The following is an 8,638-nucleotide window of genomic DNA, read 5'->3' on the forward strand; positions in this document are numbered from 1 at the left end:
AGGAATGCCTCGACTGCTGTGTGATTCCAGCAAGGAGGAGATGTGGTGTGATTTGCTTGCCTGCTGTAAGCCCTTAACCTATTTTGTTACTGCTGGACAATTCTCCCCCTTTCCTCCTCCTCCTCCTCTCCCATCAACCAGAAAGTGGCTTGAAAAACTGCACAGGAGGGTTAAAAGGAAAGTAAAATGCTCTGGTGTTTTCCCCTGGTGTAAGAGGAGTCGTGTCACAACTTCCTTCATCGGCTGCTAGATCACAGCTTGCAACATGGAAATGCTGTGTGTGGTGAAAGAAAGTTTTAAAAGTTAACATGAGGGATTACTTTCCCCAGAACCTTGGGCGATTTGGAGCCCTGGTTTCCGCTGAACTAGACAAACAATGGAATTGCATCAGTCGTCTCCAGGATTTAGTAAAAATAAGATATTTTGGTGCTAAGGCTGCACTGCAGTAGTCGTAAAAATCCTGGGTTTTGAACAACCAAATCTCTCCCAACATGGCTGCTTAGTCTTTCTCAACACTAAATTATTTGCATCAATTGGAGACTTATAAAGAAAATTAACAACAAGATGCTTAAAAGATACATAATTTTGAAACATCTTGCCGTGTGACTTATAGAAATGCCATAAAAATTTATACATTATGTTATGCATTACAAAACCCTGTAAAACACCCACACTCAACGGGTTGTTTTTCTCCTCTGTTTTCTTTTGCTGTATCTTAGTTCTATGTATTGAGGATGGTAAATGTACAGACATAATTGGGTTTGGCCATTCTGCACTAAAACCTTCATTCATATCCCTATGCAAAGCGGAATATGCCTTTATTCCCAACTTATTAATGCCTGCCTATCTCTTATCAGCTGTGCTGAAGCTGGATGTATAAAGCACCTGGCTGTCAGCTCTGGCTGTTATCTAGAAACATCACTCAACTTTTAGTGCTCATTCACCCACCTGGTCCCTAGGTTTATATTTAAAACCTTTTGGGTTTATCAGGGAGGCAGGCTCAAAATACTTGTGTTATACATATTTATTTTATATCAGCCCCAAACTGCTAAGACAAGAATTAGGTGGTGTTTTTTCAGGCTGCAGTGCCATAAATCTCCAGACTGGCTCTTGTAGTTTATCTGGGCTGAATAGCTGTGGTGATCTTCCATAAACAACTCAGACATGTGGAAGATGAATTTTAACAAGTGCTCTCAAAGCTAAGTGCTACCTCTTGCTTCTACACCTCAAATTCACCCATTTTTTATTTTTATGTTATATCAGAGGCTGCTCTGTGCTTTTTTCCCCCCTAATTATCTACACTCAAGCTGAATTCTGTCAAACTCAGAGGAAAGGGAACATAGCTGTGTACACAGAGGTGGGATTTCCACCTGGCCTGACTTACGCAAGGGTTTAAACTCCCAGTCAAACACCTGGGCTTTTAAAGAGGAGGGATTTGAAACTTGTGCCTAGGGATTGTTTCGTTTGGTTTTGCCTGTGCAAAAGGCTTTTGTGTTTCATGCCGTCTCTGTAAAATGCTCAACCTTGTTCTAGGAAAGGCTCCAAAGTAAATTAGAGCGCCCCAGGGGCTGTTTTAAATCATAGCAGCTGAGGCCTTACCCCAGCACGTCACGCTCCACCCTGTGTCTCTTCCACCAACACTCTCTATAGTAACCTCAGATCTTCACCTTTTCACAGAGAGAACTCTTTGCTTTGCATCACTGATAGGTTTTCCTAGGTAGGCTGGGAAATCATCAGATCTGATTCACAGCAAGCCAAGAGAATGAGAAGTAGAGCCCACTGGCCTTGCTGGGAAACAGTCAGTCACCAGTTACTGTAATTCAGTATTCCTGTTTATATTCTGGAGCACGCAGACTGGCGAAGTAGGAAAAACACAGCTAGAATAATTGCTCCTGGGTATTGAGCTTTCATTTACAAACATAACCACTCCTGAAGCTGCGACAATTTCCCTGAACTTCCAGCATTGTGCAATTGCCCCTATGCCTTCTGTCGGGTTTCCACTTTCCTCAGCTCTGACAAATACTGGTCCCTGACAGAGGCAGGGCAGGGAAATTGATGGATCAGTGGAATGATCCAGTACCAACAAATCCATAGTTACAAAAATAGACAGTTATTCTCATCATTTCCTGACACAATTTCCTGCCCTCCTCTCAGGCTGTTCTGAAGATTGCCTGGATGACAGACCTGCTTTGAAGCCTGTCAACCCCCTCTGCAGAACACCTCTCCTGTTAGGAATTGCTGTCTTGGAGAACAATGGCTGGGAGCAGGGTGAGGGGCTGTGCTGTGCTGTGCTGTGCTAGTAGCCTTTGATCACACCTGGCATGTGTCCAAACGGGGCCTGCTTGTGGGCACTGCTGGGTTTTGGCATTTCTGATCATATCACACTGAAGTATAGGAACTGTGCTTTGCTTGGGGAGTTTTATTATCCTTCCTACAGATTTAGTCATCTCCAGCCTTCTTGGAGCCACTCAGAACAGGAGAGGGATCTAGGGACTAGAGATGCTCCTAAACGAAGTAGTTAGGACATGTCTGCAGCAGCCAAGGGAGGAAAGTGAACGAGTTTAATTAACAGGGTTCTGATAGTGCAGTTTATTTTGACAGAAGAGGATTAATGAGATCTCACAGCTGCAGCCCTGCCGACAGGTCTGTGTGTGATAATGTTTGGCACGGGGGCAGTGTGCAGATGGAATCGGTAACCTCCTCGGCAAGTGCAGCTGTCCATGCATGGGAAGCATGATAGGCTTTAACAATTCCATCAAGACCCTTAGGGATCTATCTACTGGCGGCTCTAAGGATGTATGTGACACTTGGCCTGGCTTTGCAGGCTTGTCACCTTTAGCTTGTCATTCTCAAACTGTGTTAGGTTTAGTTATGATAGCTCTCAGCTCACCTTTGGTAATTTCTGGGTCTCTAATATTAAAAAGTAATTGAATTTAAAAGACTAAAGACTCCATAGGTCAGTGTTCTGTAAAACAAAGTCTGTCTATTTGCTCTTGGGATAACACTTGGAGAGCAACAGTAGGTGAGGCTCTAAGTAGATCTGTGGCCATGCCTACATGTAAATACTTGTTCTGATCCAGGAACTTTAATATTGAGCAACTCATTCAACATCTAGGAGTATGTGCAAGACTAATACCCCTTCGTGTCAGTAGTTCTATGTTATTCTGATTAAACAATGTACTGGAAATATCTATTACCAACAGGGATGGGATCTGCTGTGCTCCAGTTCCAGGCTATGGATTTCAGCTTAGTGAGAGTTTTGTGCTATAATAAAGTGATAACCCCCCCCAAAACATGAAGAGTAGCAAAAATAAAAAAGCAAGTAGCTATTTTTCCTGAGTCAGTTGTGGGGAATATAAAGCTCGGGGTTTAGCTATCAATTATTAGAAAACATAGTTGAAAACTCTGCTGTGTTAAAACCTGTGTGTGTAACTATCTTCCTTCAGCTACCCCAGACCACAATTTATGAGCAAATGCCAGTTCCAACAGGCATGGTTCAAGGTGGGAAAATACTCTGTTGAATGTGCATTTTTCTGAAAATGGACATAAAGGAAAATAATACCTTACTTGATAGAGTCTGGAAGAGAGTAAAACTCATTCTTACATTCACTCCCAGCCCCATGCTCTGTTTTCTAGATCCACAACTAAGTCTGGAACACACTATTAATCTCTAGTTTGTATTTGTATCTTCTTCCCAGGAGGATCCCTTTGTGAGAAAGCAGGGGTAATGGTACACCAATAATCAGCTTTTAATAACTCTGTACTTGAAGGAATGGGGAGAGGATATTCAGGGAAAATTTTACAAAAATATTGAAAGACTGTTTTTTTTTCTTTTTTTTTTTTTTTTCATTTTTCCAGCCATGTGTTCATAACTTATTGGCATTGCCCAGATCCTCCACAGCTTGTGAGGTGCCAACCTCACCTATTCCAAGGACCAAATGTCTCACTCTGGTAAGAGCTTGGGGCTGGGAGCTGCAAGCACCAGGGGCCAGTTTTCCTTTTTCAAGAAGTACAAGCACAAAACCCAAACCAAACTCATCATTTCCTCCCCTACCAAACACTTTGATATTACTGGAAGGATCAAAATTTCATACTTTGTTCCTGACTGTCACTGTTTTGTCATCTAACCCTGAGCCAACCATCAAACAGAAACTTTGCTCGTATCAGCCTTTTTTCTGACAATACTTCTGAGATGCATGAGGATGCATTGATTAATGCTGGTAAATTCCTTGGAGATTCCTGGATACAATCCCTTATTTAAATCCCTGATTACACTTTTGTTCTACAAGTTGTCAGCTGGTCTCAGGAGCCCACAGATCCACTGCTCAGCTCTGCTCTACTCTTGGGATGAATCAGAAGCTGAATTTTCAAATGCTCTAAAAGCTCATTGTTTGCACAAGAAACAGTCCCCAGCATTGCTCCTCAATGGATTGTCAGGAAAACGACTGCATAGATTCTGAATTATAACTTCTGTCACAAAATACAGCCTGTTTAAATGGCTTTTAAAAGCTAATAATGAATCCTGAGTGGTTGAAACAATTGTCTCACATCTTTGCTCTTTCTCACCAGGTACAGCTGATGGAAATGTTGTCAGTGCTGTTCAAATGGTGAAGCTGCACACAAACACAGGCATGGGATTGAACAAGAGAGAAGAGGAAGCTTGAGGCTGTGATGGTTTCATTTCTTTGAAGTTTAAGCTCAGGTTTGCCCATGTGGCATTTCCTCAGTTCAGACAAAAAAAATGGTTAGTGACATTTCAGAGTAGAGAATCCAGCCCTAAAGAATGTATCACGCATTTAAGTGATAAGGTGAATCATAGTGATGTTAAGTGGGATTAAAAATATCTGGTTTTTCAAGGTAACCTGTTGGAGCTGAAAGCGAGTAGTCAAGCCATAGCTAATTATCATTATTTATTTATTAATTCCAGACTAGCAATGTGCTTAAGTCTCCTAAAATCTTGAGTGCATTTATTTGTGCAATTGCACAGAAAGGCTTAAACCTTGCAGTTGGCTTAGTTTGTGTTCTGGGAATGGCTGAACACTCAAAGACCTGGAGAGCAAGCACACCCTTGGTCCTGCTCCAAATTCTGCCTGTAAACCAGGTGCTCAGCTGAAAGGAAAATGAGCTGCAACTTAAGGACTTGTAATTCTTGGGGTCACCAGGTCTCTGGGACCCACTTGTCCAAAAGAAATAAGACATAACTCTTGCAGGAGATTTCACTTTGGGGTTTTGAAAAGTCTTTATCAGTTGCATACCTGAGAGGGGTTGTGTCCCAGGCTCAGAAATATCCCAAGCAATCTGTCAAGCCAAGCGCTGTAAACACATCAGTAAAGCTGGTGGTGAACAGGTGGGTGCAAACAGAACAGCTCAAAATCCTGATAAGGCCATCTTCAAAGCTTCTGGTGGTGCTTCCAGTGAACACCTTCTACTTGTAGGTGAGATAAGAGGAGGAATTACTGACGAAAAGGAGCTTTAACCTACATAGCAGGGAAATTTAGGTTAGATATACAGAAGAAATTCTTTCCTGTGAGGGTGATGAGGCCCTGGCACAGGGTGCCCTGAGAATCTGTGACTGCCCCATCCCTGGCAGTGTCCAAGGCCAGTGTTGAAGTGGATGGGGCATTGAGCCACTGGGTCTCGTTAGAGCTGTCCCTGCCCAGGGCATGGGGCTGGAATTAGGTGAGCTTTAAGGTCCCTTTCAGCCCAAACCATTATATGACTGTTTTCTTCTGTGATTTGATCTCCCTGTGCCCCTGTGCTCTCATGTCTCTTCCTCATAATCCTGAAGAAGTGCTGCTGCAAACAGGCTGTGCAGAGGGGTGGGCTGGATATTAAAGCTTCACTTGCTGCCTCTCTGAAAGGTTGAAGCTGAACCTGTAATTAGGAAAGGAGCTAAAGCCATTATTTTCAGCAGCCTCACATGGATCCACATTGGCCAGCTTTTGGTAAAGGCTGATTAGGTCATTTTTTCTTTCAGCAGTCAGAATACAGGGTGAGAAAATGCAGGCAAGGAAGAAAAGTTGCGGTTTTTTTTTCTTTGCTGAGAAGACAGCTCTTCTTTCCCTTCTGAGAAAATGAGATATTCACACAAAAGATGAGTAGGATTTGATAACGCCAACTATGGTTCTTAATTATATGTTTTCTCTTCCCTCACAGGAATTGATAATGACATCCTTAATAAAATCCAGAAGAAAAACACTTGTGTGCATGAACAGAAAGTGTACAGTGGCTCCTTGTGAGTATGGAAAGCTAACAAGAAATCTTGTTTAGATATACACATTTAAATTTCTCATGCTGAAATGCTTCTGTTTGCTGTATTTTTTACTGAGCCTTTTTTTTTTTTTTTTTTTGACAATGTGTTCTACAGGGGGATTTAATTAGTGCTCATCTTTAAGTCATACTTAATGACTTACTGCTATAATAATGCATATCTTGCCTCTCGATGATGTCAGATTACATTGGATATGTTCATAGAATACCCTCACATTGATGTTCTTGTGACATTTACAAAGTTTCACATTTCCCCTTCTCATCCCCTTAGCCTGCCAGTGATGTAAAGTTCCTATCCCAAGCATCTTCCCAGTACTCTCCTCCCTTTCTTTTCTTGGTTAGCAGTGAAGTAACAAAGAACTTGATATTCAGCATTCTGCAGCCTTATCAGCATCCTTAATACAGTTACATGATGCCTAAGACAAGAAAATTTCTCAAGCTAATGTTTTGCAGAGCCCATATTTGGGTAATCTTGTAACAGTTAATCAATTTATCTCTTTATTGCCACTAAGTTGTGGCAAGCTTTTCTCATTTGGGTGGATATTGGCTATGAGAATTTAATTTCTGTATCTCTTTCTCCTGTTGCATCTAAGGAGCACTTTTTTATTTTGGCAGAGGCACACACAAGCTGCTTCCCTTTGTTACTCCAGAAATCAGCAGCCACCTTTATTAGATTGCCTTTGGGCATGTTTACAGTTTTTTCTCTCTTGGCTGCAGCCCTTGATAAAACATGCACAGAACTCTATTTGATACACATTTTGTGGTATCACACACCTAAGAGAAAAGTATTTTAAAGACTTTTTTGCTTTAGTTCTAAACTTATCTAATTACCTGGAGCTGATATTTTTCTTGGTTTAGATGAAAGGAAGACAAAAACATTAGTGGCATAAGCTTGCCTTCTTCTCTGTTTTCAGCTGAGGTTGTTGATTAGTTTTCTGTTCTCAGCCAACTTCCCCTTAGATTTTTGATTGCATGAGCAGAGTAAAACTGTCCTATTCAGCATTTACACATACTTTGTGAAGGTTTCTGCACTTTAGGAGCTGCTGTATACTTATAACACTGTCTGCAGTAATCAGTGCTGTTGTTGAGCATGTGCTGGAACATCAGGATCTGGCCATTCAAACATGACCTTTAAATCAGGAGGCAAAATAAAGCATTGCCAGTTTTTTTTCCTGTTCCTCTAAAATTGCTCACGTGTTCAAGCAATAATCTCCCTGATGTCCTGAACTGATGGCTCCTGGTCCTCATTTTGTGGATCCATATGGAACTGTGCATAGGTGTGAATTCTTCATCTCCAGATCTTGTTGAAAGGATTGGAGTAATGGCTTTTATGTATGAATAATCGTTTTTATTTGATTGTTAGTGAACAATTCTTTGCACTGTGACAAACCCTTACCATATGTCCATGACAATTTCTGTTTTGCAATGGCACAGTGTGGTTGCACCACCAAGTTTCACTCAATGGTGAGAGATGGGTGTCACTACGTCAGCTACGCTCGTAGACAAGGTGTAATTTCTGATCAGAATGATATGCATGGAATGTAAATATGTTCCATCACCAAGCTTGTCTTTCCCCATCTCGTTGCTCTGCACCTCCTGTAGTGATACCACACTCAAGGGAAGTTGGACACTGCAGGTGGGAGTGGTGGCTGGGTGAGCTCCCCGGGAAGGTGTTTGACCCGGGGTGCTCCAGAAACAACCTGGCACTGCAGGTGCTTTTGGGAGGTGTTTGCCTTTCCACGCTGTGGCAAACTCATGAAGAAACATGCGTAGGACCATGTTTCGGCTGCAGCCACGCCAGGTAAGCATGTCACCTTACCCAATCCTGCCTCAGTTTCCTTGCCTGGAACGCGGCTGCAGTCCTTGGCTCCCTCGTCAGGCAGATGGAGATGCTGCCAATAAAACGTGTTGGGAGATGCAGCCAAGAACAAGTGTTACGTGGCAGCAGTGCTGCTGTTGATTATATTTCCCTTGGCCTGTCGCCATTCCCATAGCTTCCTTCCTAGCTCCACCCTCACCCAGGGCTCTCCAGGGCAGTGCTGCCAGTCCCCTGCCCTCTTCCACCACCATTCCCGATGTCCCTGGGGTTTTGGGTTTGGTGGGAGTGGGCGGTGGGAGTTCGGTGCTTTGCTCTTGGTGTGGAGTGGGCGGGCAGGATGCAGGTCCGAGAGGGGATGGTGATGCTCCGAGCCATAGGACCCGAGGAGGGACGCTCCAAGGGGATGCCCCAGGAGGATGCCCAGGGGAAGCGGTGCGGAGCGGACGCCGGCGGGGGCGGGTTGCGGGAAGCCCCGGAGGTTCGGGGGCGGGCGGAGCGCGCAGGGAGGCGCCGGCGGCGGCACCGCCCCGGCAGGCGGGAGGGGACGGG

The 8,638-nt window shown here is 43.5% G+C and overlaps 1 protein-coding gene across 2 annotated transcripts in view; it reads left to right on the forward strand.

The window, feature by feature from the left end:
- Positions 1-8,638, forward strand: part of MCTP2 (multiple C2 and transmembrane domain containing 2) — a 128,946-nt gene that overhangs the window by 1,600 nt on the left and 118,708 nt on the right. The window contains exons 2-4 of one of the 2 annotated variants that reach the window (XM_017742697.1): positions 3,859-3,951; positions 4,570-4,744; positions 6,157-6,235. The gene's annotated coding sequence lies outside the window, so the exon portion shown is untranslated. Of the gene's footprint in view, positions 1-3,858; positions 3,952-4,569; positions 4,745-6,156; positions 6,236-7,999; positions 8,072-8,638 lie in introns of those variants that run through there. The other variant, XM_017742698.1, reaches the window with a different exon arrangement.

Source organism: Corvus brachyrhynchos, unplaced genomic scaffold (assembly GCF_000691975.1).
Source record: "Corvus brachyrhynchos isolate BGI_N302 unplaced genomic scaffold, ASM69197v1 scaffold97, whole genome shotgun sequence".
Classification (NCBI taxonomy): domain Eukaryota; kingdom Metazoa; phylum Chordata; class Aves; order Passeriformes; family Corvidae; genus Corvus; species Corvus brachyrhynchos.